General features: G+C 36.7%; 1 pseudogene; it reads right to left on the minus strand.

The window, feature by feature from the left end:
- Positions 1-22,990, minus strand: part of LOC148778840 (uncharacterized) — a 29,758-nt pseudogene extending 6,768 nt beyond the window's left edge.
- Between the last annotated feature and the right edge of the window lie 113 nt (positions 22,991-23,103).

Raw genomic sequence — 23,103 nt, forward strand, 5'->3', positions numbered from 1 at the left:
TGGGATTTTCCAGGCAAGAGTACTGGAGTGGGTTGCCATTGTCTTCTCCGCTTCTTCTGTTAGGCCTATACAATTTCTGTCCTTTATCGAGCCCATCTTTGCATGAAATGTTCCCTTGGTATCTATAACTTTCTTGAAGAGATCTCTGGTCTTTCCCATTCTATTGTTTTCCTCTATTTCTTTGCATTGATCACTGAAGAAGGCTTTCTTATCTCTCCTTGCTATTCTTTGGAACTCTGCACTCAAATAGGTATATCTTTCTTTTTCTCCTTTGCCTTTCACTTCTCTTCTTTTCACAACTATTTGTAAGGCCTTCTCAGACAACCATTTTTCCTTTTTGCATTTCTTTTTCTTGGGGATGGTCTTGATCCCTGCCTCCTATACAATGTCATGAACCTCCATCCATAGTTCTTCAGGCACTTTATCAGATCTAATCCCTTGAATCTATTTCTCACTTCCCCTGTATAATCGTTAAGGGATATGATTTAGGTCATACCTGAATGGTATAGTTGTTTACCCTACTTTCTTCAATTTAAGTCTGAATTTGGCAATAAGGAGTTTATGGTCTGAGCCATAGTTAGCTCCTGGTCTTGTTTTTGCTGACTGTATAGAGCTTCTCCATCTTTGGCTGCAAAGAATATAATCAATCCGATTTCGGTGTTGACCATCTGTTGATGTCCATGTGTAGAGTCTTCTCTTGTGTTGTTGGAAGAGGGTGTTTGCTATGACCAGTGCGTTCTCTTGGCAAAACTCTATTAGCCTTTGCCCTGCTTCATTCTGTACTCCAAGGTCAAATCTGTCTCTCATATTCACCATATCACAGATCCTCAGTCAATCGGATAATGTTAGGGGACATGGCTAACAAACCAAGTGTGATTTTTCTCCTGGGGCAAAAGAGAAGGAGGCTATGAATATGCATGCATCAATTTTCTACTCTCGATACACTGATTTGACAGTTGTAGAGTCTGAATTAAAATTATATAATTTTATATTATACATTGCATTTCTGAAAAAAGAAAGGCCAAAAGAATACATCTAAAGAATACTAAAACTGGGTCAAGTCTTTTCTTTAATGATAAGAGTTTCTCTTTTTCTCTCTTCTTTTTTAAATAAAATAGGAAAAATTTGGAGGTTTACTGATTTGAATCAAGTCAAATTCATATACCCCAAATTAATGGTCTTCTAGTGTAGCATTTCTAAAGTATGTTATGTGACTATTAATATTTGTTCTTGTACATTTATTTAAATAAGTATTACAAAATATAACCAATACATCCTTATTTTATCCCTAGAAGAGAGTCTAGGGGGAAAATTGAACAAATTAACATCAAGTGACTGATGCTGGGAAAGACTGAGGGCAAGAGGAGAGTGGGGTGACAGAGGATGAGATGGTTGGATGACATCACTGTCTCAATGGACAGGAGTTTGAGCAAACTCAGGGAGACAGTGATAGACAGAAAAACCTGGCATGTTGTAATTCATGTGGTCACAGAGTCGGACATAACTTAGTGACTGAACAACAACAAACAATAAATTTAAATGGCAGTGATATTAAGATCCTTCTGAAACTTTTTATTTTGGTATTTTTTAAATTTGTCATTTGAAAAGAACATAAGTGAAATCAAATGTTATACATGTCTGTCTAAAGTTGGGAATGGACTTTGAAAATGACTGAAGATCTTCAGGGACCATTGCATATTCTGCCTCTTACTCTGTCTGCTGGGCCATTTCGCTCCCTGGTAACTGTGATGAGCTCTTTTCATTGCCTTGCCTCAGCCCCGGCTAAGAGATGTAGCTTAACCCACTCGAGGATTTACCTTTTCTTCTTGTGGCTGCTTGATATTTCCTAATTCTTTCCTGGAATCTTCTGTCTGCCCCTCTGATGGCTACCACAGCTTGCTCTAGCTACACATCTGCTTGGTGAAGCAAAGGGCAGCTCTCCACAGAGTTCTCAAGCAATCCTGAGCAAGGAGGCAGATTATCTTTAATATTATCTTTAGTTTCCTTGGGACATCAAAGAGTCCATATAAATTAAAAATTCTTTTATTTCCGTCACTGTTCTGATTGACAACTCCTACCCCTCTATTAGAATGTAAAGAATTTTATCTTAAATCAAACAAGAGATTAAAGTGAAAATAAATAAAATGTTCTCGGTTAAAAAAATTTTTTTTTAAAAGCAAGTGAACCTGAAGTCGACTCTTGTCAACTACCTATAGAGTCTTTCCCTGTAAATGGTCAATAAACATGACTAAAAATCACTGTCTTACAATGATAATGTGTATATAATGTGATTGTATTTCCAGTTCACTACACAAGGAACATAGCAAGCTTTTTTGCCAATATGTCCTATGATTATTAATTATTCCCCTAAGAACTGGTAATAACAGTATTAATTTGGAAAGGAATAGATTTTTCCTGCTAAAGTGTGACAGTTTGATTTATAAATTTCCCTTTTTGCCTTGCTCAGACATCGCTTAGCACTCTCACTTTCAAGGCCTGACCACATGAAGGGAGCCACAATAGGTAAAGACATTGATCACATGTACCCATATAATAAAGACTTGACTTTAACTTAGAAACTGGACATGCTAGGGAGAAGGTACCTTGGCAATCTTATGGCACTTAAATCCACCAGTGAATTGTCCACTAACCAGAGGGTTTCAACTCGAATTAGTCTTCTAAGAATCCTGTTAAAATTTTCAACTTGATAAGGGTCCCCCAAATCCTGAAATGAAAGGTTCAAATTCTGAAGGGAAAAACAAATAAAAAGAAAAAGCAAGTGCTTTGTCAACTTTTAAAAATAGTTATTAATTTAAACTGTTATATATTTAAGTCAGCAGTTTTTACTGTTTTGTTTTTTGGTCTTCTAAAATATTCACACATCCAAACACTCACAATTATTGCAGAGATTTTCAGGATAGGGAAGGAGGGTGAAGATACTGACTGGATTGTTTAGAATTAAACACCAGGTGAGAGGTGACAGGTAGAGACGGAAAGACCCTTAGATTTTGAATTTTTTCTGCAATGAAAAGTATAGGGGGTAAAGCACTGTTCAGGTTTATATGATTAGTTATCTTTGAAAGTGAAAGTCACTCAGTTGTGTCTGACTCTGCGACCCTGTGGACTATACAATCCATGAATTCTCCAGGCCAGAATACTGGAGTGGGTAGCCATTGCTTTCTCCAGGGGATCTTCCCAACCCAGGGATCAAACCCAGGTCTTTAGCCTCCTTGGAAATTCTCAGAAATTTCATTTATAAAAATTTCAGAGTTAGATGCCATCATTCAAAAGATAGAAAATATAATTTTATTTAAAAATAACCAGGGATATATACATATATGTAATGTGACATATTTCTGAGATGGTAGATATTTTATTTCTACTTTAACATCAGTCAACTTTGATGTCAAGGAGATTAAAACCACTCTCAGTGGTAGCGTTGCTCTTGTAAACTCTATTTCTTAAAAAGTCAACTTTATTTTTTTTGTTTCCAAAATTTTGCCGTCAATTTCTGTGATTAATATTGCATAATTATTGCATAAGATGACATTCCTTTTTTTTAATTTGGAGCAAAATAATTTACCACTTTTAAAGAAACTCAGATATCTCTATCTAAAAAAGGTCCTGATATATTCAGATATTAAACATTATGAAATTTGATACTTTAAGTTCTATTTTCCCAAAGTATAAAAGGTCTTAATTCTAAACAAAACTAAAGAAATATTGAGATTATATTTATCATTTCCACATTAAACATCACCTTCTCAAATAGAATGCTTTTCCCAATAAGTTTTTCTGTAATATTAGGGTTCATTTAGACATTCTCTTGCAGTATAATTATTTAAAGGTCAATTAAACTTTCTATGAGAAATTTTTAGCAAGGTATCATTGGCCTTTGCAATATATCCACAGTTTAAATGACAGCTATAAAGAACAAATGCATGTATACACTGGAATGATTACTTTTAAAAGAATCCTGGGAGTGGAGGTTAAAGTTTTAGATGTGTTTAAATTTTTCAAATAAATAAGTAGGTGCACTATGTACATTTTAAAGAGTGGAATGTATCCATCATACATGACTAATTAAAATGAATTTTAGAAAGAAAAGAAAACACTGTACTGGGAAACAATATTCTACTTTCCTAGCTTCCCTTAATAAGTTGTGTGACCTTGGGCAAATCATTTCTCTTTCTAAACTTTCCTTTCTTTTTTGAAAAAAAAGTCTTTGGACCAGACCCAATCTGAAGCTCCTTCCCAACCCCTAATTCTACAATTCTATGACATACAAGATTCATCTGTGAAATAGAAAAGGCACTGGGAGATCCCAATAAGTCTCATTTCTGGAAGATTTCTTAAAATACTCACATGCAATTTGATCACTTTGAAAAACAAAAATATTGGCATCCTACTCTGTTATAAAGAAGTTCATTTATTCTTTTATTGCTACCAATGCCTATTTTTCACAGTTAAGTCTTCAGTCCTCTGCTTAACCATGACTTGAAAACTTGAGTGATGGCAACCCCACAGGTGGGTAATGGTTGAGAGCTAACTATGGGAACTGTTTCAATGTTAGTGGCTCAGCCAGCTGAGTCATTTTCAGCACCAAGAAACCACACCTCAAATCCTTCACTGCTGAAAGTTTGATTTGTTCCAGGATAGCTCTGTTCAGACCCCAAAGGCTGCCCTAGATCATCAAAACTTTTAGCTTTTACCACATCATTCAAAGGAGTCCAGATTACATCATAAACTCATTGATAAGGATTATTGTTCAACACGACTTTTTTATTATCAAAAATCCAATTTCAATCTCTGTTCTTTTAAACTTTTTCCAAAGTTCAGCAATATCAATATAAAATGATGAAGAGAAAGGGGGGGAAAAAAGATGGAGCACCAGTCACAACTATTTTCAGAGGAATTTCTAGATATGTGCTTAAATGTGTTTTGATGTTTTTTCTGGCAATTGACCTTTTTTAAAAAATGCCATAATTTAGTCAACGAAGGAAATTTGGAGGTTTACTGATTTGGATCAAGTCAAATTCATATACCCCAAATTAATGGTCTTCTAGTGTAGCATTTCTAAAGTATGTTATGTGACTATTAATATTTGTTCTTGTACAATTATTTAAATAAGTCAAAGAAGGAAATATGCTTTTTTTTTTTTTTTAAGCTCTCACCGTGCAGTCCTCCCAGTTTTCCTGCAGCCACGTTTTCCATTTGTTTTTTTCAAGGACTCTTTTCTGTGAAGGCAAAGTACATTCCTCCTCTCTGAAGAGCAGCTCTTCGGCAGAGGGTCCTGAGCAGAAATCACAAGGTGAGACCTTGGAAGTAGGTTCCGGAAGACAGGACCAACACCCTCACTGGATGCTTGACTGGTTGTTTTAAACTTCCACTTGATATTAGGACTGAGGGAGACAGGATTGACCTCTTATGCCCCAATAGTGTGAACATTAATAAAATGTGATGTATATGATTAAATACACTTCTGCCTGCTTAATCAGGCTGGGGGAGAGATGGGGACAGAAAAGGAGCCAGGACTTGACCACTATGAACAATTTCTAATTGTTTAAAATTATTTTCCCTGAAATTTGCTGAATAACTCTCATGTCTTCCAAACAAAATATAGTGAAACCTCCAATGTGAAAACACTAAATCAGATGCCCAGGTATGATATTAAAAGATCAATCAGGGATGACCCAGAGGGAGGATAAAGGGAGGAAGGAGGTGGGAGGGGGGTTCAGGAGGGGGAACTTATGTAAACCCGGGGCGAATTCATGTCAATGTATGGCAAAACCAACCAATATAATATTGTAAAATAATTTGCCTCCAATAAAAAATAAATTAATTACCAAAAAATAAAAAAATAATAATAAAAGATCAATCAAGAAATGATTATTAAATATTTAAACCCCCCAGTTCCTGTGTTTCTCTTCCTGCTGCCAGAAGCCTTATGGCCATCTCTGATGAGCTTACTTCCTAGGCTCTCCCATCACCAGATGAGTTATACAAGAGAGAGGAAATAGCAAACAAGTCAGCAATTGTATTTCTTTTTCATCTGTTTTACTTTTTTTCTGTTTACAGTAAAGTGAATACAGTTATCAGGAAAAAAAATAAGGCTGTAGATTATTTTAATTTAAATTGTTCACAAGTCTGCTACCTATGGTCTAGGTTTCTGCAGAGGATCAAAAGTCAGCTTTAACTTCAATTCTCACATATAGATTTCTTTTTAAATGCAATTTAGCACATCACTATGACAAATATTTTTAGGTTCAGAGATAATCTGATGCCTTTCTAGAGTAATTAAAAGGAAGGAATGACCTCTATTAACTGTAGGGAAGAGTCAACATGTAGAGTTAACTTTTAATCTTACATCAATTACTTCTAGCTCAAGCAAGTGAGAAAAATCACCAGTATAGTGGCTTTAATCTTCATATAATTTTCTCTTTAGGGATCATGAAGTCACTCTTGACTTTCTTTCTCTTTTGTCTCTTAATTCAATAAACCACCTAATCTTACCAGTTTTCCCCTTGAGAATCTGTCCCTTCCTTTTTAATGTCCAGACATTCACATCTTCCTACCTGAACTGCTGCTACTTTCTCTTAGATCTCCTGCTTTGTAATCTTCTCTTCTTCAGCATAAATGACACAAATTGCTATCCAGCTCTCCTGAAAACAGCATTTACCATGGGACTGATATTTTCAAAACCTTTCAGAAGTTTCTTATTGCTTACCAAATAAAGATGGAAAAGACTAGTTCATCAGGCAATGTTTTCTACAATCTTATCAGTTCAGTTCAGTTCAGTTCAGTCGCTCAGTCGTGTCCGACTCTCTGCGACCCCGTGAATCACAGCACGCCAGGCCTCCCTGTCCATCACCAACTCCCGGAGTACACTCAAACTCATGTCCACAGAGTCGGTGATGCCATCCAGCCATCTCATTCTCTGTCGTCCCCTTCTCCTCCCGCCCCCAACCTTTCCCAGTATCAGAGTCTTTTTTAGTGAGTCAACTCTTTGCATGAGGTGGCCAAAGTATTGCAGTTTCAGCTTTAGTATCAGTCCCTCCAATGAACATCCAGGATTGATCTCCTTTAGAATGGACTGGTTGGATCTCCTTGCAGTATAAGGGACTCTCAAGAGTCTTCTCCAACACCACAGTTCAAAAGCATCGATTCTTCGGCGATCAGCTTTCTTCACAGTCCAACTCTCACATCCATACATGACCATGGGAAAAACCATAGCCTTGACTAGACGGACCTTGTTTGGCAAAGTAATGTCTCTGCTTTTTAAATATACTATCTAGGTTGGTCATAACTTTCCTTCCAAGGAGCAAGCGTCTTTTAATTTCATGGCTGCAATCAGCATCTGCAGTGATTTTGGAGCCCCAAAAAATAAAGTCTGACACTGTTTCCACTGTTTTTCCATCTATTTCCCATGACCAACATAGGTTTTCTTATTGTCATAGACCCCGACACTCTTATGCTGCCAAAGGCAAACTTCACTTTTTCCTGATGCCAACCAAGCCCCTGAAATCCACCTTAAACTTTGTTATTTAGTCACTGAGTCATGTCTGACTCTTTTGAGACCCCATGGACTCCACTAGGCTCCTCTGTCCATGGGATTTCCCAGGCAAGAATACTGGAGTGGGTTGTCATTCCCTTCTCCAGGGGATCTTCTCCACCCAGGGATCGATCCCACATCTCCTGCATTGATAGGCAGATTCTCTACTGCCGAGCCACCAGGTTTGATTTCAATTCGCTTCCAACTCTAACATCTTGTATTTCTAAGAGTCAGACCTGGCACCATTTGTACCCACTTCTCCTCACTCCATTTTTTTCTGGAATGCATGATTTCAAAGGTGAAAAGAACACAGAAACGATATTGAAAATATCAAAAGCAAACTTTGGTTTTTGTGGCAAATCTGTCTGGACTCTGATGGGTGATAATGAGTCCATTTATGAAGGATTTATGGAAGGCAATAAGAGCAAGAGGCCAATACTTCATTATTTTGACAAAAATATCAGTTCTTTCATCAGACACAGGTGGAAGCCAAGAATCTAACCTGCACATTCAGGCATTTCTCTCATAACAAGCTGTAATATTGCCATTCAGGAAATTACAAACCCTGAAGGTGGTAGGATCCCAACTACTTTACAAATTAAATATCCTTGTGCTAGGAAATCACCTTCTTGATTAGGATGATTGGAATTAAAAGTTACAGAACTGGAAAAACTGGACCGGTCAATTCATTGACTGGGGAGACCTCAGGCTTTATTGTCTTTATTTACACCCTCTCCCCCACACCAAATTTGTTAGCTTTCTTTGTGCAATAGCTATACCAGAATTATTAAACTCTGCCCTGTATTGTTTGTTTGAGATCTATTGATCTTCTGCTCTTTCAATTATTTCTTTTTAGAGCAGCTTGCAAAGATTTCTTTGAAGTTAGAAGCCAAAGGTCACTTCCACTGTGAGGAGATGTATTAAATTGGATTCTTAAAAAAAAAACAAAAACCCTCAGACCTGCTTGGTAATTGAAGATATATCTCAGCAGCTGAGAACTGAAGTCTGGAATATCTGACAGCCCAGGGATGTTGGCTTTCACCTGCCATCTCAGCTTGTCCTTTGTCCCTTCATTGGAGTTGTAACTCCTAACAGCAGTGACTGAATTAACTTGCTGGGGGATTTTTGAACAGGAAGAATCTATTCTTTAAAATAATTCTGCCAACAGTATGCTCTTTGGCTTCATTTAATTGGGAGGGGTTAAGTCAGTCTCTATCTGGCAATCAAAGCCCTGGGAAATTGCTGTTTATCACACACCAGCTAACCTTTCTTTTCTTGGGAACTCTTCCTGAATGTACAACTGGGGCAACTGAGATCAACTGCAGTAATTTTGATGGGTGTTTCAGGATCTAACCTGGAAAGAGGGGCATTCTTAGAATGCTTTTGAAATGTACTTGTTCTCCATCTCACACAAAAAATACTTAAACAAAATTTAGGGCAATGAACAAGGGGCATCTGTTTTCTTCATGGCTTGAGTTGATGGGATTTTTCACTGTTTCCTATCCCTTAGATCATGCTCCATTCCTTTTACGACCAGTCACTTGCGAGAGATTGGGTGTTGTTAATGGCCTAATGGAAGCAAAATGTGCCTTATCTCTGGAGAGCGATGATATCCTCTGCATGAATGACCACTGGGATCTTCATGAGGGCCGATTTTGCTGAGTGATGACCTCAGCACATGACTTGTCTGCTTAGATCAGAGAAGGAGGGAGACAGCTGGACTCTTTTTACACATGCTTCTTTTCAGTTTACTCCTAGGTTTTTATTCTCCTGTCATCTCCTCCAGTTTCTTCAGTTCTGCTGCTGCTGCTAAGTCGCTTCAGTCGTGTCTGACTCTGAGCGACCCCATAGATGGCTCACCCATCCCTGGGATTCTCCAGGCAACAACACTGGAGTGGGTTGCCTGCAGTTCTCTCTAAATCTCAACTCTCCACCTGTCACTCCAAATACAATTTATTTTGCCTCACGGTGGCTGCCACAATTATCAACGACCCTCCCCCACATACACCTGCATAAATGCCAATACTCTTCCATTCCATTCCCAGTGTTTCACTTCCTATTCAAATGTCTTCATTTCCTGCCTCTCTCCAAGTCCCCTCAATCAGTTTTTCCCATAGTAGGGATCTCAGATCACTTGCAACAGAATCACTTATAACAATTTTAATAAATGCAGATTCCAGGGCTCCACTGCATACTAACTACATCAGATGCTTCAGGCATACAGCCTGGGAATCCATGTTTTCCTCACACTTCCAGGTAACTTGTGAGCACACTGAAGTTTAAGAGCCTACTAAACCTTGCCTTCTTTAGCCCCTGATGTAACCCTTTCTCTTTCTTTTGTTGATGAACTCTTTACCTGTGACATACATGGCCTCGTGGCCTCTGATCTCCTTCCTTCCTAATTTCCCATAATTTGTTGCTCTTAGAAAAATATTCTAAGGTCTCCAAAAGGAAGTGTAATTTACCTCTAATACTATCTAGTACTATCTAATAACATTTTATTATTATAAAATATATTAATATAATATATAATCTAAATTATTACATAAAACAATGTTTTATTATATAAGCCAATGAATGCTTAGCTGCAAATAGATATGGTAGAGTTAAACCATAAGAACATATTTAACTCACAGTTTTATAAAAAGATGTTATTTTAATCACCTTTGTCATTTGAGTTTGAGTGAAAGAAGAAAAGCATTAGTGGGTAAAGTAATGCAATTGAGAGGTGGAAGTGGGCAGATGAATATACCTATAGCAACTTTTCTTAAATCAAAATTACAATTGCATGATAGACAATGTATCTGCAAGTCTACAAATACAGATGTAAATTAGCCAAGATACTTGATATTTTATAAAGACCAAATACTCACTGCAGCAGGAATTATGTCTAATATTATTTCATCCACTTACGAAGAATGCAAAAAAATATCAGTCTGTGTTCCTACAGAACTTATAATCTATTGCAGCTACTTTTAGAAATCAAACATTATGTATATCGAGGGCTTCAGATAAAAAATCCTTCTTACTGTCACACCAGCATACTTACAAAATCTGACAGTATGAAAGAATAATAATAAAGCATTGGTTATTTTACCAAGTTTAAAATTTTTAGTGAAAATGCACAATGAGACTACTGGTTTATTTAGATTCTCTTTTAATGCTTTTTTAATCAATGTAGGATTAACCAGCTTAAAGTCATCCACTGAAGTAACAGTGTTATTCATGATCATAAAATTCCAACAAAGATCATTGGTTAAATAAATTTAATAATATCCTTATGATGGAAAGATATGCAACTTCTAACCAATTTGTTTAGAGTAGTGTTTATAACATGTAGGAAAGAAAGGCTCACAATATCAGATGAAAAAGCTCAAGAAATACAGGTGTCCAAGTTATTATTTAAGGCAATATATACATGCTTTTCAAAAAAAGACTAAATGGAAATAAAATTACAGTGACTATTTCTGGATAATTGAATTACAGATTCTTCTGTTTCTGTTTTCGATATTTAATATAGAACATTATTATTTATATGATCAGCTATAAGATTATGCTTTTAGGGCTTCTCTGGTGGTCAGTGATTGAGTCTGCCTCGCAATACAGGGGACACTGATTTGATCCCTGGTCTAGGAAGATCCCACATGGCACTGAGCTGTTGAGCTCATGTGCCACAACAGCTGAGCCCGGATTCTAGAGCCTGAGAGCAGCAACTACTGAGCCCATGCACTGAAGCTATTGAAGCCCTTGCACCCTAGAGCCCATGCAGAAGCCCAGTGAGAGGCACATGCACTGCAATGAAGAGTAGTCCCCCTCACGGCAAGTAGAGAAAGCCCCCACACAGGAACAAAGACCCACCACAGCCCAAAAGTAAAATAAATAAACAAATGAATAAATCTTAAAAGAAAAAGAGTATGCTTTTAAAGGTGGTTTCACTATATTAACAGCTATATGGTCTTGAAAAAGGAAATTTCTCTAGGTCTAGGTCATACAGGTTTTTATCCCCGAGTAATGTCTTGCTAGCTTCAAAAAACATCTACTAAGAGCAAGTACAAAAAGATCACACACTTCTGGTCCTTTACCTTCTCTTACTCGTGGGCAACGCAGTTGACTTCCTTGGATGTCATTTTGTTCTACTTTGTGCCAAGTGAGGTACTTAAAAGAATCTGATGGAAGCTTTAAAATAAGAGAGAAGAGAAATATCATCTGGCGATAAACAGTTCGCTTACTTTATGTGTACAAGTAATGTGAACCCATCCAAACACTGAGCTAAACTGAAATCTAGGTGCCTAATGACGTGCTTATTGATGTTATGTTAGTCCAATCTAAATTATTTCTATTCAATTTTGCATCTTCCAACACCTGCAACTGATTTATGTTTGATGACAAATGATAGCACAAATAAATATATGCACCCATTCATGAATCAATCTGTCCTCTGATATTTATTGAATAGCTCATGAGGAATCTCATTCTATTTTAGAATAGTTGTAATTGTTAAAGGTTCTTCATTATATTGACTTCCCTGGTTGCTCAGATGGTAAAGCATCTGCCTACAATGCCGTAGACCCAGGTTCAACCCCTGGGTTGGGAAGATTTCCTGGAGAAGGAAATGGTAACCCATTCCAGTATTCTTGCCTGGAAAATCGCATATACGGATGAGCCTGGTAGGCTACAGTCCATGGTGTTGCAAAGAGTCAGATACGACTGAGTGACTTCACTCATTTCATTATATGGACCCGAAGTAATCCCTCTAAGTTAGTCCAGTTATACAGGCTCTGCCTTTTGAGGCTACACAGACGAATCCCTTCACATGTGACTACTATTTTAAGTCTCTGATAATAGTTGTCATCCTCTTTGTCATTTAGTTATTACTTACAGATCATGGTTTACAAATTATTGACTATTCAGGAAAAGTGTGGTTATCCTTGGGAAGAGTTCCATTTTATTGACATTGTTCCTAAAACATGTGGCCAATATTGAATGAAGTATTTCAGGTCTCTAGTCATCATCCTTGTTCTGGATAGTGTATTACTGACCAGAATATGTGTCAAGATCACATCTGGGGCAATTTTATGCTGTTTATTACTCCTGAAGCTGTAGTCAATCAAAATTCCTAGTATCTTACATGACTTAGGATAGTTTCAAGGTTAGCACAAACAAAAAGGCATATTATTCAGCAAAGAATATTATGTTAAATACATACACCATAGATTCATTCTTCTGTTAGCCATGTTATACCTATACAGACAAACCAAGGATATTTGATTTGAAGAAATGCCATTACAGTGTTTGGAACAACTACATTCATCTCACAGAACAGTATTTTGTATAGTTTTTCTTTGTTTGAGGCTGTGTGACTAACATAAAAAACATTTTCATCGTTAAAGAAGCTTATGAGGCTTTAAACCAAGCTAAGCATTTATCTTTACTACAGGACTTCTCTGAATCTTTAGTATCTTAAGATATATTGTGAGTCTGTACTACAAAGTATTTTCCTGGACTTTTAAACCACAGAACCTTTCATTCTTAGCTCAGCACATGGAACTAGACCATCCTATAAAGCAAAATTTGAGGCAAGCTGCCTCAAAATAAACTGGGAAGAGGTGGGTTTTTAATAATCATTTAGCTTTGATCTTTTACCTTCATTACTTACTTACTGAATGACCTTAGTTGGTCCATAAATATTTAAACATATTCATTTAAAAAATAACAAAAGTTCTCTAACTTGATTAACAGCAACATTAATAAGTTAATTAATGCTTGAGAGATTCTTTGGGACAATCTGAGAATTTACTAACATACTTTCAAGTAATTCACTTATTCTTCAGAACTATTTTTTAAAAAACTAAGAAGCACAAACACATTTTAGATTATTGAAAAATGTGGTCTATCTTTGGCTGTTCGGTTTACATGTTTGTGGAAGCATCTTTCCCAATCTATTATGTGCTTTTGAATTTTTTTTGCTTGTTACTGTCATAGAATAAAAATTTTTTTAAAGTTAAATTTCCTGAAGTTGCCACATCCAATTGCCTTTTTATGCTATTTCATGAGACTCTAGCCGGGAAAAAATGAATCTAAGCTAAAGCTATATTGAAAATAAAGTTTCCGTTTTTCAAATGATATCTAATTTTGTGCAAAAAAAATGTCAGTTTTTTAAAGGAATTATGTGATTGATTTGGGGGTTTCTAACATCACAGGAAATTGAGCCATTGCATTCCTTTGTTTATATCTATGAAAGGCTGTCAACATATTGAAGTTGTGTGACCACGCTTTCTTCTTAAAGGACTGGTGAATATTCCTCTGTCTTACCCTGTTCTTTTTCCTTTTTTTATTTCAATGGACCAAGTGATTAATCCATTGGTTCAATAAATATTTTTGAAACTAGAATGCTTCATTTCAACTTACTAATTTATTGAAAAATAAATATGGTGCCCTGCTATGTGGCAGGCACTATCTCAGACACTAAAGATACAAAGTTAAATAAAATATGGTATTTGTGCTTGAAAAATTCGTTTTCTGTAATTTGAGAGGCAAACATAGAAATAACTCATTTTCATCCAAGGAACAAGTGGAAAATTTTTGAATGAAGGAAAGGAGGGACAAAATTTTGTGATTCCACTTAGATGGGTTAAAGAACAATCTTGGAAATGGTAAGTTTCCAAAGGAGGAAAATTTTTATCTTATGGACAAAGGATATTCCATAAAGAAAGGAGATAGTTCTTAGACTAGAGACAGAATTTGAACTCAGTGGGGAAAGGAAGGGACACCATTGTTATGTCTCTGGTCATTATCTTTTCTATTCATCTCTATCTCTTTTGTCTTCCTTTCTGCACCCCAGATTCTTTCCTCTCTGAGTTGGGACTGCGAGTAGCAACTTTCATTTTCTCCCCAGTTACAAGGATAGGTTTAAGACATGTATGCGCGTGTGCTAAGTTGCTTTGGTCATGTCCAACTCTTTGTGGCCTTATGGACTGTAGCCTGCCAGACTCCTCTGTCCATGGGATTTCCCAAGCAAGAATACTGAAGTGGGTTGCCATGCCCTCCTCCAGGTGATCTTCCCTACCCAGGGATCGAACCCGCATCTCTTATGCTCCTGCCTTGGCTAGCAGGTTCTTTACTACTAGTGCCACCCTGGAAGACATGTATACACTTATTAAAAAATGTAAAATGTTAAGTAAAATGCATGTTAAACTTATGACTAAGTAAAGAACTAATTAAAAAATACTTACCAGGGATGATATTCCAGAATCCGAATGAGAATATAGTGTTCTGTTCCTGGAGAGAGCCCATGGGGTGTGTGTCTCACTCAGATAGGAGCTGTAGGATGAATTAGATGGACAAGTCTCCTGATCGCTTGTGTTTTGACCTGAGGAGCTGAGTGAAAGAAAATGCTTGAGAGGTTCACGAGGGAGGGGATATAAGAATACTTATGCCTGATTCACATTTTTGCATGGCAGAAACCAATACAACATTGTAAAGCAATTATCCTCCAATTAAACATTTAAAAAAATGCTTAAAGTTTTTAAATGTAAATATCTTTGTATAAAACAACAATAGCCACAAATTATAAGCACCAGCTTTTCCATTTATAGGAGAGATAAATGATACCCTAGGAATTCTGTCATAGTCCTAAACACATTTTTTATGGCTGACAGTCACTTAAGGCAAATTCTCCTCCAGGTAAGAGTGTCTACAGAGACTGCACATCTTAGAAAAGTAAATCTAATGGTACACACAAATACATGCTCATAGGATATGAACAAGGAAACCAGCCCTAATTTTGGAATACCATTCCTAGTAGAACTACTGCTGCAGATTTGGCTTGTGCCAAATAAGCTTTAAGCTCCCTACTGGTTTTCCCATTGATCTGAGTCTTCCATTTTCCCTGAAATTTTCCCCAAACCTATATTTCCTCAGATTGGTGGCAAACACATTAAAAATTCAGGTTCTTTAATCAATTTTACTCACTCTGAAATAGTGCTCAAATATTTCACTTAAAAACAGTCCTATTTTCTCTCTGTATTCCCATTGTTATGCCACTGAAATATAAAATGTCTTTTTGCTTTCCTGTATTTACTATTTATTGTTATTCTTGCACTTTTCCCTTTCTCCTCAGGAGTGGTTATGTTTCTCTTTCTGTAATTGGTACTGTATATTACTTTAAGTCAATTTAAAAATGATATCTGAGTATGCTTTTTCATGTTAAGTAAAACTGGAAATTGTATCTATCTCTGGCCTCTTTTTACCCTTGATGGATTATTTTTCAGGCTCCAAGAATCTTAAGAGACAGCATTCTATATTTTATGGCACAGTTATTATGAAGCTCTGAAGCAATTTTGCTTACAAGAAACTGACACATCTCTTGTATATTGAAGTTGCCTTCATGAAGTATAATGTAGAAATGTCTTTCATTTTTCATGTATTAACTGATGTGTTAGAGTAGAAGAGCATAGCCATTACATCATATTCTAAAAATAGTGTTACTATGCCATTAAGAAAATAAAACAACTGTGCCTTGTTATCAAGGAAAAGACTATCCCTCCATCTACCACTAAATAGCAAAAGATTTAGCCTTAATCATGTGAAAAAGTCAGAAAATATATTCCTCTCCAATATTCCCCAGTTGATCAATTCTTTAATAAACTGGATATGGTTTTCTTGACATTACCAAAGAATACCTTGCCATGGCAACAAATTAACAAACATTAGAAAAACACTACAGTGTGCAAAATTTACTATTCCTGAAGCAGGTAAATCCTGATATCTCTAGCCAGAGTTTTGGGCAGAAATCAGGGAGAATAAAATAAGGCAAAATGGAATAGTATTTCAGGTGATGAACAGAGGATAAACCTTTAACTGACTTTTGGTTCTCTTGTCTTTATGAAAATATGCTAGCCGTTTTCTGCCAAAATGAAATCAGGAAAATAAGGATAATGACATGACTGACTTCTGTGATTCTGAAATTTAGTCATGGTTACACATCATGGGGTCGCAAAGAGTCGGACACGACTGAGCGACTGAACTGAGCTGAACACAGTGATGAGGGCCTGACAAAAATGGTCCACTGGAGAAGGGAATGGCAAATCACTTCAGTGTTATTGCCTTGAGAACCCTATAAACAGTATGAAAAATCTGGCTTAAAACTCAACATTCAAAAAACTAAGATCATAGCATCCAATTGTATCCCTTCATGGCAAATAGATGGGTAAAACGTAGAAACTGTGTCAGATTTCATTTCCTTGGGCTTCAAAATCAATGCTTACACTGACTGCAGTCACGCAATTAAAAGATGCTTGCCCTTTGGAAGAATAGCTATGGCAAACCTGGACAGCGTATTAAAAAGCAGAGACGTTACATTGCCAATAAAGGTCGGTATAGTCAAATCTTTGGTTTTTCCGGTAGTCATGTACGGATGTGACAGTTGGACCATAAAAAGGCTGAGCACCGAAGAACTGACGCTTCCAAACTGTGGTGTTGGAGAAGACCCTTGAGAGTCCCTTTGACTGCAAGGAGATCCAACCAGTCTATCCTAAAGGAAATCAACCCTGAATATTCATTGGAAGGACTGATGCTGAAGCTGATGATCCAATACTTTGATCACCTGATGCAAAGAGTTGACTCACTGGAAAAGACCCTGATGCTGGGAAAGATTGAAGGCAGAAGGAGAAGGGGACAACAGAGGATGAGATGGTTGGATGGCATCACTGACTCAATGAACATGAGTTTGAGCAAACTCAGGGAGATAGTGAAGGACAGGGAAGCCCATGGGGTCATGCTGCAGTCCATGGGGTCGCCAAGAGCCAGACACGACTACACAACAGTGATGAGAAGCAGACCCAATAAGAAAATCTGGAAGTGTCTCTCTCTCTCTCTTGTTTTTAAACCTAAAGTGTGAGAAATGGCCTTATTTTGTTTAAAGGAGAGCACAGGGAACCGTAAATTCACAAAGCCAAAATGTCTGATAAGAAAGATCCAGTTGATTGGGTTTTCACTGTACTTTGGTTGTATAGTGCTGCAAGACCAAGTACAGCAGCTTCAAGGTAAAATCACATTTACAAGTAACAGAAAATTATCTCATTATCTTAGTTGACAGTAGATTATTTGAAAGTGTAAACTAGAAGAACTATTTGTGCCATTATCTTGACTGCTACTAGACATTTATGAATAACAGAAAGTAATTAAAACTTTGGCAACAGAAATAAATAGGCAAATAACATCCACACTCTTTCTTTCTCTTTCACAGGCTTTTTTCCTGTCAGAATGGAATGAAATAAATTTGGTCTAGAGTTTCAGATAAGGACAGATTATCTGAGAAGATTTTAACCAGATAACTAGTCTGAATCTCTTTCAGTGTGATTACTTTCTGTGGGTCCCAAAGGCTGAATTCTTTCTCTCATATTCGTATATTCCTCCTGGACACCACACCAGAGGGCAGTAGTGAAGGGCAGTGTTCTGACATCATGAAGTAAAACCTTTGGGGAATTCTGAAGCTCTTCTTTGTTCCATTACTTCTATCATAAATTCCATATAGAAGTTTACTTTGGTTTGGTTTTGGGGGAAAAATATCAGCAAAGAAAGATAATTTGTGATCCTTTAGTTTAAAAAAAGAAAAGGTAGATCATCTTCCAGGTTATCTAACTAATCCAAACTTCTACCCCATCTGCCTTCATGCACATGTCACTGATGTTCAGAGTGCAAAACCATTGAGTCCTGGGAATCTAAAACTGTTACTGCTGTGACCTTGGGTCACTTAGCACCTCTGGTTGATCCTTCAGTTCAGTTTAGTCGCTCAACTGTGTCCGACTCTTTGCAATCCCATGAATCACAGCACGCCAGGCCTCCCTGTTCACCACCAACTCCTGGAGTTCACTCAAACTCATGTCCATTGAGTCGGTGATGCCATCCAGCCATCTCATTCTCTGTCGTGCCCTTCTCCTCCCACCCCCAATCCCTCCCAGCATCAGAGACTTTTCCAGTGAGTCAACTCATCGCATGAGGTGGCCAAAGTATTGCAGTTTCAGCTTTAGCATCAGTCCTTCCAATGAACACCCAGGATTGAGCTCCTTTAGAATGGACTGCCTGGATCTCCTTGCAGTCCAAGGGACTCTCAAGAGTCTTCTCCAACACCACAGTTCAAAAGCATCAATTCTTCGGTGATCAGCTTTCTTCACAGTCCAACTCTCACATCCATACATGACCACGGGAAAAACCATAGCCTTGACTAGATGGACCTTTGTTGGCAAAGTAATGTCTCTGCTTTTTAATATGCTATCTAGGTTGGTCATAACTTTCCTTCTAAGGAGCAAGCGTCTTTTAATTTCATGGCTGCAATCAGCATCTGCAGTGATTTTGGAGCCCAAAAAAATAAAGTCTGACACTGTTTCCACTGTTTTTCCATCTATTTCCCATGAAGTGATGGGACCAGATGCCATGATCTTTGTTGAGAAGATGATGTGGACTCTGCCTGAGTGAAAAGTTTTTCTGGTTTGGTTTTGTGTTTTTTTGGCAACAATATTAACAGGATGACAACTATTGCTAATATAATGATTTTATAATTAACATTTATTAATCATATGCTATGTGCTAGGCATTATACTAAGAACTTCACAGAGATTAACTCATTTAATCATTGTTGTTGTTCAGTCACCTAGTTGTGTCCAACTCTTTGCAACGCCATGGACTGCAGCACCTCAGGCCTCCCTGTCCTTTACTATCTCCCAGAGTTTGCTCAAATTCATGTCCATTGAATCGGTGATGCCATCCCACCATCTCATCCTTTGCCACCCCCTTCTCCTTTCACTTTTAATCTTTCCCAGCATTAAGGTCTTTCCCAATGAGTCAGCTTTTTGCATCAGATGGCCAAAGTATTTAATCATTAAAATCACCAAAGTGTGTAACATTGTTATTTTGATTTTAGAGATGAGGAAGCAGAGACCCAAAGAGGTGGCATAACTTGTCCAAGCCAAACAAGTAAATGATCAAGTGTTTTTAATTACTACAATTCAAATGAGATTCAGACAAGTTACTGTGATTCTTTAAATAACTGTAAATCATTTATTCAGATGCAGTTGTTATTAAGGAAAATCATTAATATTGATTTTTCCTATTCTGATTGCTTCACTTAACTACAGATAAATAATTCACTAGTTAATAGAACATGTAAATCTGAGCAGTGATTCTTTACTGAAAATAAATGGTAAGCCTTTAGTAGTAGGACCTATGAGAATATCATTCCAGGTGATACCAAGCTGTTTTAAAAACCCTCTCATGTCTCCCCGCCCCAAGGAAAATAAAACCAGGCTTGTAGTTTAGTTATGTATTGGTTTACTCATTTTTAATCTTTCTGCTTGCATTAAACAAACAATTATCATAAATTGCAACTCTAAACCTTATGAAAGAGAAATTAATTTTATGAATGCTGTAATATAAAGTTGCCATGATTAGAACAGTACAGCATTTGTCAGGAGTGATTTATGATGTCTTTAAAATAGGTGGTATTATCTGAATTGGCCATCTGTTCTTGGTTTCAAAAAGTGTAGATTGGCCAACAAGAGGGAATCTGGTGAGCTGAGACTGTAGGACGAAAAACAACAATAATATAAGTTATCAATTCATGAGCCCCTTTCATTGGAAGATTGCATTGTTTACAATCAGGAATTTATAAGCCTCATAAATTGTCAGCTGCAAAGGGATGCTATCTGTTTAATTAAAATGTCAAGTTGGTGATTATGTAGCTTTGCAAGGAGAGGAAAGGAGGAAGTGGCAGATGGCCTAGTTCTAAGGTGAAGCCCAGCTTCTGAAATGAAAGAGGCTGTATTGAACACACACCATCCAGAAGGCCAGGGGGCTCCTTCAGACAGTCAGCGTGGACAAGATGGCATTGCTTACAACTCCATTTCTAAATGTTCCATTTATATTCAGTGCTGCATCATGAGAGCTTTGTGTTTAGAAGAAAAAGAAAAAGCTCAATTGCATTTTTCAGTTAGCAAAGGACACTCCCCAAGTCCTCAGATGCTTTCTTTCCCTCCCCTCCCCCCATATTACTGAGTGAGGTTCTCAGATCTAGAGGGATCTTGCTAAACCCATGCACTTAGGTTATCAGTTAAGGAAACTTACCATGAACTCTAGAGCATTAAATTTGGCTGAAAAAAGATATCAATCCAATCTGTGATTACTCTGACCATTCTTCTTATCTTTTAAAATCCAGAAACCCGGTCCTCTCTATGCCCATGTATAAGTTTAGTCATTTGTAAAACAGGCGATGATTGTGCTATCTACATGTTAGCGATGGTGGTGAGATATTGTAAAACACTGAGAAAGGAGGCTTCATGAAATCAAGAAGTCTTTTGCAATTATAACATTTTAGTGTCTGAAATAGCAAATTTGGTAAACCATGTTATTGGATTCAAATTTCTGATGGCTCTAAATTAAGTTCCTAGAGCTAAATTCATAAATTAAGTAAATAACCATAAAGCAATGAATGTTCTAAAAAACTCATGTGTTTTACAAGTATCCCTAAAATTTTAGTACCTAAAGCCCAGAATTTTAACAGATATATCTGAAATCATTTAGACTGTTGATTATAAAAACATAGGGGAAAAAATTATAATTTTGAAAACTATACAACTAAAATGTCATTTCTTTATTTCTATCTTAATGGTCAGATTTTAATTTTATGTAACCTTGTATTCTAATGAATTTTTCCTGTCCCTGTTACTCTAGCCCCATGTGCATTCCTATAAACACAAATAGGCCCCCATATTAAGGTACAACAAAAGTAAAAAGACAGACCTATCAAAATTCTTTAGAGGAAAAGCTTGTAAACTTCAGTATCTATTAATGGGTCCATTGATATTTTTAGAAACACAAAGTTATATTACAATCCTAGGAACAATGAAGATAAACTGAGATACCTCTATGTTTTCTTTAAAAATTATATTTAGAAATTTTTAGAATGTTATTGTAACCACATATATAGCTGCTATTTAGAAGGTTCCCAGTACTTTTTTATAGGGAATGTTTTACTATTCCCTATATTGTTACAGTTTTGAAAATTCAACCGCATACAACACTGAAAGGGAGAAGAAGAATATAGACACTAAAGGACAATATGTGATTAGGTAGTTTTGTTAACAGAGACGAAACTAGAAAATTTCAAATGAAATTAACAGTATGTTAGGAAGGTAGTATGACCAAGACTTATTTCATGATGTGCAGAAACGTGATGGAACAAATACTGGCACTAAGAAAATTTTTTTTCTTTTCTCTCCCCTTCTTTCCCTCCCTCCCACCCTTTCCCCACTTCTCCAAAATTTGAAGATTAAAGTTTAAATTGCAGCCTGGCATCACTTTTTACCCTGTCTCTGAAATAATTTTATAAAATGTACTAGCTTAAAAATAATAATATTGATCATAAATATCATTTTTTTACAGAATTCATGAGTAAACTTCCTCTTGGTACAGTGTATTCAGGGGTGTTAGCAAGTAGGAAACAAATTTATAACTTGTCACAAAACTTCTACACATTTAAAAACTGTTGATTCACCTGCCCATTTCTAATTGTTTCAGTTTTTGACATTAAAATCAACATTACATCTACATACTGCATGAGATGTTCAGAGTTTGCTAACTAAAATAAAACTTCTGTAATATAACTGCTTCAGCCTTTAAATCCCTACTTAAGCATAATTTCTATCTTAACTATAGGCAGTACATTCAGGGAGCTATAAGTAAATTTCACACACTCATGAAAGCACAATGTATTTCATCCTGAAAACTGAAGGTGCAAATCTCACTTTTTTAAGGAGGAGAGCCAATTCAAACTCATATAAGGACAAAACATTCAAGTCCTTAAGAGACCTAATCATATATTGCCTAATCATCAGTGTGCTTTGAGAAACATTTATGAAACAGCTATAAAATTTAGGAATGAGGAAATAAGGATTGGGTTTTGGCCTCTAATTTAATCTGATTTGTGACTTTATTGATCTAGTAAAAGTCCTGTTTTCTGGTAATTATTTCATTTAAGTGTGACTAATAGATAAAATTAATATTAACTATAATTAGTGGGTATTAACTAATAGATACTTCCTTCTGGCTGTCCTATCTGATTTTCCCCTGAAGTTCACACACACTCTCTTAAAGTGCCGTGTGTAGCTATAAATCTACCACTACTAGACAGTAAGTCCAGCTCTCTGTTACAGCAATGATTACCTGAATTGCATTTGTAGCCAGTTGCCTGCATATAGGAGAGGCGGTGGCTCATGTCTCTAAGCAACAGTCATCAGTAACCCAGATTTCATGATTTTACATTTTTAAATGAAATTTAATCCAGGATCACACAAACCTCCGGTTGTCTGTTTTCTCTTAAGGAATGAATAAGACTACTTCTAACATTTCATTTGCTTACCTTTCAGACATGTCTTATTGGTTCATAAAGTTCCTCTGGCCTTCCTAAACCTATTTTTCTGAAGACATTTTTTCATCCCATTCCCAGAAGAGCTGTCCAGCAAGAATCAGCAGCCTCCTTTTGGGGTCTTCCATGTATT

This window comes from Moschus berezovskii, chromosome 1 (genome assembly GCF_049115385.1).
Source record: "Moschus berezovskii isolate FMDL1 chromosome 1, NW_MosBer_1.0, whole genome shotgun sequence".
In the NCBI taxonomy this organism is placed as follows: domain Eukaryota; kingdom Metazoa; phylum Chordata; class Mammalia; order Artiodactyla; family Moschidae; genus Moschus; species Moschus berezovskii.